This window comes from Triticum urartu, chromosome 1, assembly GCF_003073215.2.
Source record: "Triticum urartu cultivar G1812 chromosome 1, Tu2.1, whole genome shotgun sequence".
In the NCBI taxonomy this organism is placed as follows: Eukaryota; Viridiplantae; Streptophyta; class Magnoliopsida; order Poales; family Poaceae; genus Triticum; species Triticum urartu.
The window spans coordinates 393,448,136-393,458,574 of record NC_053022.1 but is presented as its reverse complement, the minus strand read 5'-3'; positions in this window follow the sequence as shown (position 1 = coordinate 393,458,574).

Below are 10,439 nucleotides of genomic sequence, written 5' to 3'. Positions count from 1 at the left end.
CCACTTAGGCCGGGCTACGAGGTAGCCACCTGCCCCCGTGCGATGGTGAAGCATCTTCTTCGCAGCATTTTGCTTGTTTGTCGCCGACATCTTCTTACTCTTTTCCGATGTCTTGTGGGCCACAAATGCGGGCCAGTGATCTCTGATCTTCTCATATCTGCCCTTGAATTCTGGTGTCTCATTATTTTCGACAAACTTATTCAGCTCTTTCTTCCACCTCCTGAATAGTTCTGCCATCCTCTTAAGAGCAAAAGACTTGATTAATTGCTCTTTAACTGGGTTCTCTGGATTATCCTCTGGCGGTAGGGTGAAATTTGACTTCAGCTCAGTCCAAAGATCATTTTTCTGCATATCATTGACATAAGACACCTCAGGGTCTTCTGTAACCGGCTTAAACCATTGCTGGATGCTTATCGGGATCTTGTCCCTAACCAGAACCCCGCACTGAGCAACAAATGCGCTCTTTGTCCAGAGGGGTTCAATCGGTTGGCCGTCGGGCGCGATTGCTATGATCTCAAACTTTTCATCCGAGGTCAACTTTTTCTTCGGGCCTCGTCTCTTTACCGAAGTTGTGCTCGATCTGGAGGGCTAGAAAAAAGAACAAAGACTTAATTAATATGTGTACATACCAAAACAATGAATGCATCAATCAGCTAGTCAGCACAGGTTTAACTAATATATATACCTGGCCGGACTCGGATCGGTCACCGGAGCCGTCATCACGGTCTCCTTCTTGCACCGGCATTGGGTCACCGGAGCCGTCCTCATGTTCTTCTTCTTGCACCGGCATTAGGTCACCGTAGCCAGCTTCTTCACCCTCTCCTTCCAGACCATCGGTGTCGTTGAGAAACAACGAGACGGCATCACTTCCTTCTGCGATTATGTCCCTCAACAACGCTTCTTTTGCTTCGTCTCGGGCGGTGTCCATAGTTTCTACAAATATTTACAACATGGCAATTATTATTCAAACATGACAGATGGATATATTAGTTCCAAACGTAGAACTAGCTACCTAATCATAGTAAGAAATCATATATATTAATTAGTGGCCTCGACCCCCCCCCACGTGTTGAAGCTATCGGGAGGGGGTATATATCGACAACGACGACACTACATCTATATGTCCCTCGACGACCCTCGTTCCCGATAAAAAAAGAGGAAGAAGAAGAAAAAAAAGAGGAGAAGAAAGAATAGAGGAGAAGAACTCCTCTATTCTTTCTTCTCCTCTTTTTTTTCCTTCTTCCTCTTCTTTTTTTATTCTCTTCTTCCTCTCATGTTCGAGAGGATCGCCGAGGGGTCGGAAGGTTGCCTAGTGTCAAAGGATTCAACAAAACCATGTCTTCATCATTAGGCGAAAGTAACAGGTGCATGATGGTACGAAGCTCTCCAAAGTTATTTTGGAACGGAGTCCTAGATAGAATAATTCGCTTTTTGGTACAAAGTTCAGTAAGAACCTTCCAAATATCATGATTTGGAAGGCCTTTGCTGAAATTCATACAAAAAAGTAAATTATCCTATCCGGGACACCATTCCAAAATAACTTTGGAGGACTTCGTCATGCCCTGGTTACTTCCTGCTAATGATGAAGCCATGGATTTCTTCAATACTTTGACACTAGGAAACCTTTCTCGACCCCTCGGCGATCCTCGACCCCTGGAACCCTCGACGACCCTGGAACCCTCGACCCTTAGACGACCCTGAAATAAAAAGAGGAGAAGAAGAAAGGAATATCTAGAGGAGAAGATCGAAGGAAAAAAAGAAGAAAAAAAAGAGGAGAAGAAGAGAAAATAGAATATTCTATTTTCTCTTCTTCTCCTCTATTCCTTTCTTCTTCTCCTCTTTTTTTTTTCTTTTTCTTATTTATTTTTCCCCTTCTTCCTCTCCTCTTCTTCTCCTTTCTTCCTCTTCTTATTTTCCTTTTTCCTCTCCTTCTTTTTCTTCTTCTTCCTTCTTTCTAGCTAGATATATAAAACTTTTCTAAAAATGTAACTTTTGCATATATACATGGAAAAAATTGTTATCAGGGAGGGAATATATTCTATTTTCTCTTCTTCTCCTCTATTCCTTTCTTCTTCTCCTCTTCTTTTTTTTCTTATTTATTTTTCCCCTTCTTCCTCTCCTCTTCTTCTCCTTTCTTCCTCTTCTTATTTTCTTTTTCCTCTCCTTCTTTTTCTTCTTCTTCCTTCTTTCTAGCTAGATATATAAATTTTTTCTAAAAATGTAACTTTTGCATAAATACATGGAAAAAATTGTTATCGGGGAGGGAGTATATCGACCCCCCCCCCTCGACCCTCTTTTACTTCTTCTTCCTTCTTCCTTCTTCCTCTTTTCTTCTCCAACACAAAACACATCTCATCTCATCTCATTTCATCCAAAAATAATTCTTTGCATATGAACATACATACATTTACTTTTTTTCTTAAATGTTACATATGAACATTTTCTTAAATGAGCATATGAACATTTTTTTAAATATTAATGAGCATATGAACATACATATCAACAAAAAATAGACCTTTTTCTTGGTAACAAAAAAATGCAAAAACGAGCATTATATATACAGCATATACAGAGCATTATACAGTGAACATACATACATACATACATACAGTGAGCATATACATGAGCATTATACGGCAACGGCGACGATGGTTGGCGGTGGCGCGCGCTTACGGATGACGTGCGGGGACGGCAATGAGAAGGAAAATGGGAGGAGGCAGGGGCTCACAGCGCGGGGAGGGGTCGAGGTCGCCGGTCGGAATCGGTGCGGGCGACGATGACGGCGTCGGCGGGGGCGGCGGGCGGCTTCGGGGCAGCCTGGCGGCGACGGGGCAGGGGCTACGACGGGGGCGCGCGGACGGCGTCGGGGCGGCGCGCGGACGGCGTCTGGGCGGCGGGCGGCGTCGGGGCAGCGGATCGGCGTCGATCTGGGCAGCCTGGCGGCGTCGATGAGCTCGGTGTCGTCGGGCGGGCCGGGGGGCAACTCGCGATGAGTTCGTCAAATTTTCCCAAGTGCTACTTATATACCCAGGCCTTTGGTCCCGGTTCGTGGCACAAACCGGGACTAAAGGGGGCATTGGTCTCTTTTCAGTAGCCGAAAGGGCGGGAAGCAGAGGCCTATGGTCCCGGTTGGTGCCACCAACCGGGACCAATGGCCTTGTGCAACCGGGACCAATGGCCTTGTGCTGCCCCGCGCCCAAAAGTTTAGTCCCACCTAACTAGTTAAGAGGGCTCGGGAGTGGTTTATAAGCGCTGCTGCGCCCACCCTCCCGAGCTCCTCTTAATTGCAGCCTTTCGGGCTTAATCTATCACTGCAATGCCTGTGGGCCTACTGGGCCTGCTGCGGGCCTGAATCCTGGCCCATGGTAGGGTTTCTAGTCGTATTCAGGCCGTGGTGGCCCAGTAGGTGGCATTTTTTTGTTTTTTTGTTGCTTTATTTATTTTCTTTTGTTTTTTGCTTTATTTTTTAATTCTTTATGCTTTTAGTTTTAGAAAAATTATAAACTTTTTGTTAATGCCATTAGTTTTCAAATTTGAAAATATTTTTTTAGTTTTTTTGTTTTCTTTGTTGCTTTATTTATTTTATTTTTTGATTAACTTTACTATAAAAATAGTTTTTTCCTTTTTTTTGATTTGTTTTTTGCATTATTTATTTTCTTTTGTTTTTTGCTTTAATTTTTAATTCTGTTTGCTTTTAGGTTAGCAAAATTATAAACTTTTTGTTAGTGCCATTAGTTTTCAAATTTGAAAATACTTTTTTAGTTTTTTTGTTTTCCATGTTGCTTTATTTATTTTATTTTGTGATTAAATTTACTATAAAAATAGTTTTTTTCTGTTTTTTTATTTGTTTTTTGCATTATTTATTTTCTTTTGTTTTTTGCTTTAATTTTTATTTCTGTTTGCTTTTAGGTTAGCAAAATTATAAACTTTCTGTTAGTGCCATTAGTTTTAGAAAAATTATAAACTTTCGGTTAGTGCCATTAGTTGAAAGTTGGCATGGGCGAGGGACTAATGGTCATGGTATTACGAGGGCCGAACCATAAGACATGAAAGCATTTCAAATGAACTCTGAAAAAGTTGAAAGTTGGGATGGTATCATAATTTCACCCACATAGCATGTGCATGTACAAAACGGACAATGGTAGCATGTTCGTGTGTTACAAAGTTGCGGGAGAAAGTCTTCACTTTTTCTTCGCTTGTGTCATTTGCTTATTGCGCTGTAACCATGGATAATCTTCATTGTTTATCAGGATGCTTGGGTCAGCCTTGACATTAAAGGGAGGAATTTCATGAAACTTTTCATAATCTTTAGACATGTCTGTCTTGCCGTCCACTCCCAGGATGTCCCTTTTTCCTGAAAGAACTATGTGGCGCTTTGGCTCATCGTATGATGTATTCGCTTCCTTATCTTTTCTTTTTTTGGTTTGGTAGACATGTCCTTCACATAGATAACCTGTACCACATCATTGGCTAGGACGAACGGTTCGTCAGTGTACCCAAGATTTTTCAGATCCACTGTTGTTATTTCGTACTATGGGTCTACCTGTACCCCGCCGCCTAACAGATTGACTCATTTGCACTTAAACAAAGGGACCTTAAAATCAGGTCCGTAGTCAAGTTCCCATATGTCCGCTATGTAACCATAATATGTATCCTTTCCTCTCTCGGTTGCTGCATCAAAGCGGACACCGCTGTTTTGGTTGGTGCTCTTTTGATCTTGGGCGATCGTGTAAAATGTATTCCCATTTATCTCGTATCCTTTGTAAGTCAATACAGTCAAAGATGGTCCCCTGGACAACAAGTACAACTCATCACAAACAGTGTTGTCACCTCTGAGACGTGTTTCCAACCAACTACTGAAAGTCCTGATGTGTTCACATGTAATCCAGTCGTCGCATTGCTCCGGGTGTTTGGAGCGCAGAATGTTCTTGTGTTCATCGACATACGGGGTCACCAAGGTAGAGTTCTGTAGAACTATGTAGTGTGCTTGAGACCAAGAATATCCGTCCCTGCATATTATTGAGTCTCTTCCAAGAGTGCCTTTTCCAGTCAGTCTCCCCTCATACCACGATTTAGGGAGACCTATCTTGTTAAGGCCAGGAATGAAGTCAACACAAAACCCGATAACATCCTCTGTTTGATGGCCCATGGAGATGCTTCCTTCTGGCCTAGCGCGATTACGGACATATTTCTTTAGGACTCCCATGAACCTCTCAAAGGGGAACATATTGTGTAGAAATATGGGCCCCAGGATGACAATCTTGTCGACTAGATGAACTAGGACGTGCGTCATGATATTGAAGAAGGATGGTGAGAACACCAGCTCGAAACTGACAAGACATTGCGCCACATCACTCCTTAGCCTTGGTACGATTTCTGGATCGATCACCTTCTGAGAGATTGCATTGAGGAATGCACATAGCTTCACAATGGCTAATCGGACGTTTTCCGGTAGAAGCCCCCTCAATGCAACCGGAAGCAGTTGCGTCATAATCACGTGGCAGTCATGAGACTTTAAGTTCTGAAACTTTTTCTCTGGCATATTTATTATTCCCTTTATATTCGACGAGAAGCCAGTCGTGGCCTTCATACTGAGCAGGTATTCAAAAAAGATTTCTTTCTCTTCTTTCGTAAGAGCATAGCTGGCAGGACCTTTATACTGCTTCGGAGGCATGCCGTCTTTTTCGTGCAAACGTTGCAGGTCCTCCCGTGCCTTAGGTGTATCTTTTGTCTTCCCATACACGCCCAAGAAGCCTAGCAGGTTCACGCAAAGGTTCTTCGTCACGTACATCACGTCGATTGAGGAGCGAACCTCTAGGTCTTTCCAGTAGGGTAGGTCCCAAAATATAGATTTCTTCTTCCACATGGGTGCGTGTCCCTCAGCGTCATTCGGAACAGCTAGTCCACCGGGACTCTTTTCAAAGATTACGTAGTGTAAATCATTGACCATAGCAAGCACGTGATCACCGGTGCGCATGGCAGGCTTCTTCCGGTGATCTGCCTCGCCTTTGAAATGCTTGCCTTTCTTTCGACATTGATGGTTGGTCGAAAAAAATCGACGATGGCCCAGGTACACATTCTTCCTGCATTTGTCCAGGTATATACTTTCAGTGTCATCTAAACAGTGCGTGCATGCGTGGTATTCTTTTTTTTGTCTGTCCTAAAAGGTTACTGAGAGCGGGCCAATCGTTGATGGTCACGAACAGCAACGCCTTAAGGTTAAATTCCTCCTGTCTGTACTCATCCCACGTACGTACACCGTTTTCATTCCACAGCTGTAATAGTTCTTCAACTAATGACCTTAGGTACACATCAATTTCGTTGCCGGGTTGCTTAGGGCCTTGGATGAGAACTGGCATCATAATGAACTTCCGCTTCATGCACATCCAAGGAGGAAGATTATACATACATAGAGTCACGGGCCAGGTGCTGTGGTTGCTGCTCTGCTCCCCGAAAGGATTAATGCCATCCGCGCTTAAAGCAAACCATACATTCCTTGGGTCCTTTGCAAACTCATCCCAGTACTTTCTCTCGATTTTTCTCCACTGCGACCCGTCAGCGGGTGCTCTCAACTTCCCATCTTTTTTTCAATTCTCACTGTGCCATCGCATCAACTTGGCATGCTCTTCGTTTTTGAACAGACGTTTCAACCGTGGTATTATAGGAGCATACCACATCACCTTCGCAGGAACCCTCTTCCTGGGGGGCTCACCGTCAACATCACCAGGGTCATCTCGTCTGATGTTATACCGCAATGCACCGCATACCGGGCATGCGTTCAGATCCTTGTATGCACCGCAGTAGAGGATGCAGTCATTAGGGCATGCATGTATCTTCTCAACCTCCAATCCTAGAGGGCATACGACCTTCTTTGCTGCGTATGTACTGTCGGGCAATTCGTTATCCTTTGAAAGCTTCTTCTTCAATATTTTCAGTAGCTTCTCAAATCCTTTGTTAGCCACAGCATTCTCTGCCTTCCACTGCAGCAATTCTAGTACAGTACCGAGCTTTGTGTTGCCATCTTCGCAATTGGGGTATAACCCTTTTTTGTGATCCTCTAACATGCGATCGAACTTCAGCTTCTCCTTTTGACTAATGCATTGCGTCCTTGCATCGACAATGACCCGGCGGAGATCATCGTCATCGGGCACATCGTCTGGTTCCTCTTGATCTTCAGCAGCTTCACCCGTTGCAGCATCATTGGGCACATCGTCTGGTTCCTCTTGATCTTCACCAGCTCCCCCCGTTGCAGCATCACCGTATTCAGGGGGCACATAGTTGTCATCGTAGTCTTCTTCTTCGCCGTCTTCCATCATAATCCCTATTTCTCCGTGCCTCGTCCAAACATTATAGTGTGGCATGAAACCCTTATAAAGCAGGTGGGAGTGAAGGATTTTCCGGTTAGAGTAAGACCTCGTATTCCCACATTCAGTGCATGGACAACACATAAAACCATTCTGCTTGTTTGCCTCAGCCGCATCGAGAAACTCATGCACGCCCTTAATGTACTCGCGGGTGTGTCTGTCACCGTACATCCATTGCCGATTCATCTGCGTGCATTATATATAATTAAGTGTCCAAATTAATAGAAGTTCATCATCACATTAAAACCAAAGTGCATACATAGTTCTCATCTAACAACATATAGCTCTCCAGAGCATCTAATTAATTAAACCATACATTGAAACTATGTAAAACATTTCAATGCGAGCGATCATAATCGCAACCAAGGTAACAATTGATCCAACGGCATAATGATACCAAGCCTCGGTATGAATGACATATTTTCTAATCTTTCTAATCTTCAAGCGCATTGCATCCATCTTGATCTTGTGATCATCGACGACATCCGCAACATGCAACTCCAATATCATCTTCTCCTCCTCAATTTTTTTTATTTTTTCCTTCAACAAATTGTTTTCTTCTTCAACTAAATTTAACCTCTCGACAATAGGGTCGGTTGGCATTTCCGATTCACATACATCCTAGATAAATAAAATCTATGTCACGTTGGTCGGCATAATTTTCATAAACAATAAATGAACCAATAGTTATAAAGATAATATACATACCACATCCGAATCATAGACAGGACGAGGGCCGCCGGGGGTGGATACCAAAACCATCGCACTATATAAGATGCAATAATAAATGTAAGAAAATGATACAAGTATCTATCTAAACATACAAGTAAGAATATTTTTCCTTTCAGAAAGAAGATAAGAACAAGAGGCTCACCACGGTGGTGTCGGTGATGAGATCGGCGCGGGTGATCGACGGCGGTGAAGACGGGGACGGGGCGTGACAGACCGCTAAATCTAGACAAATCTCGAGAAAAATGGAGCTTGGAGGTCGAGCTTCGAGAGGAGAAAGCTTAAGTAGTGTGGCTCGGGCATTCCATCGAACACCTCATGTGCATAGGAGGTGAGCTAGAGCACCACAAAGCCCTTTCCCCCTCGGCTAGAGAAAAACAGAGCACTGGGGTGCTCTGCTCGCGAGCGAGGGGTATATATAGGCACCTCATTGGTCCCGGTTGGTGACATGAGCCGGGACTAAAGGGGAGCCTTTGGTCCCGGTTCAAGCCACCAACCGGGACCAATGGTGGTGGGCCAGGAGCGAGGCCCATTGGTCCCGGTTCATCCCACCAACCGGGACCAATGGCCCACGTGGCCCGGCCGGCCCCCTGGGCTCACGAATAGGGACCAATGCCCACATTGGTCCCGGTTCTGGACTGAACCGGGACTAATGGGCTGACCCGGCCTGGACCAAAGCCTTGTTTTCTACTAGTGAGAGTTCCCCGGCCGACAACAACGTCTACGACAGTGTTGTTCTGCAAGACCTAAGTTTTTAACCAGATTAGATGATTGGCAGCAAAAGGAAGAGAAAAATAAAACAAGCTACTCATTATCCACCCTAGAGCTTTTTGAAAAAAAAATCCATCCTAGAGTTGGGCTGGATATGAGGGGCATTAGTCAGCGTGGACGCCCGCGATCGATTTGAGGAGCCTAGTTTTGTCACGGTTTTGTGAACAGACACTAACCAAGCAGTTTGCGTGGCCAGTTTAGGGACTCCAGTGTAGATGCTCTATAGGCTAGCACACCAAACTTTTTCTGAGAAAATGATGGTGAATATTACAACGAAGCTTCTCACTCCAAGCTCCAAATAGCAACGGCGACATGCAGAAGCCGATATTTGTACGGCGATAACACCAAAATCAACATACATCGCCAAGCCATTCGCTTCCAATATGTCGCCGTCCCCACACTAGTACCGACACAATAGTGCCGTGCGTGTCCACTTCCGTGAAAAACAATTGGGGCAGACGTCGTTGGCAACCAAGCCAACTGTAACTGCAAGTGACTGTAAGCATAGTAGATTTTGGAGTCTTGTCTTTAATTTCCCAGACGACTTATATTATACGAGTAATAATACCAAGTACTAATGAAGAGAGTTAGCATATTTGTCAGATAGGTTCGTTCCAACTTGCATGGAAGGCGCCACGGCGACCAGAGCAAGTACGCCCGTACTCTCACGAGCTGTACCAACAAGCAGAGATGATAAGATAGTGAAGCCGGATGGCGACAGATGGATGATGTATATCCAACCAACCCGCGCGGTCTCTGGTCGGTGGACGTGCAAGAAATCGTTGCTGCACATGACTAGTAGTAGCACTTTCCTTCGTTTGAAAATGAAAATAAGTGTCTTGAATTTAGTATAACTTTATACTAAAATTAATATAAAATTAAGACACATTTTTTGAGATCGTGGGAGTATCATTTCGGTATCTTGAGTTTTGGATGATCCCTGCGGCTGCCGGTCCAATGTTGGTAGTAATCAAAACCAAACTTGGCAACAAACGAAGTTGATTGATTGGACGGTCACAGGTCACGGCGTGCAATCTTAGTCGCAACGAGAACGACCCGTACGGAGCAGGATGGATCGATGGACGGTAAAAACGACGGACGCATGCTCGGAACATGGCAGTGATAATGTCCCAGGAATTCAAACGAAACGGGTCCGGTCCTCGACCCGGTCCCAAAATTCTTGGACCGCGATGCCCCACACGGGAGTACCCGCTGCACATTGCGACCACTGCCAGAGTAGTAGTACGTACTATACTCCTACCAAGCGAGGAAAAGCGCGTACGAGTACAAATCGAATCCAACCGGCAAATTCTTTCCCGCGTGGGCGGGGAGATGGACTCGCAAAGGTCGTAGTTCAGCGTACAGAAACGGCAAGGATGCGGATGTGTACAGTACTCCTACGTGTACGTGTGTAACAATCATCGCCACATCGCAAAAGAAGAAAAAGCCGATCATCGCAATAATATACTCCCTCTGTTCCAAAATATATTCGACACTAGTATAATGTAAAAAACGTTCTTATATTTTAGGACGGAGGGAGTACATCCTTGTCAGAACCAGGGGCGGAGCGGGGGG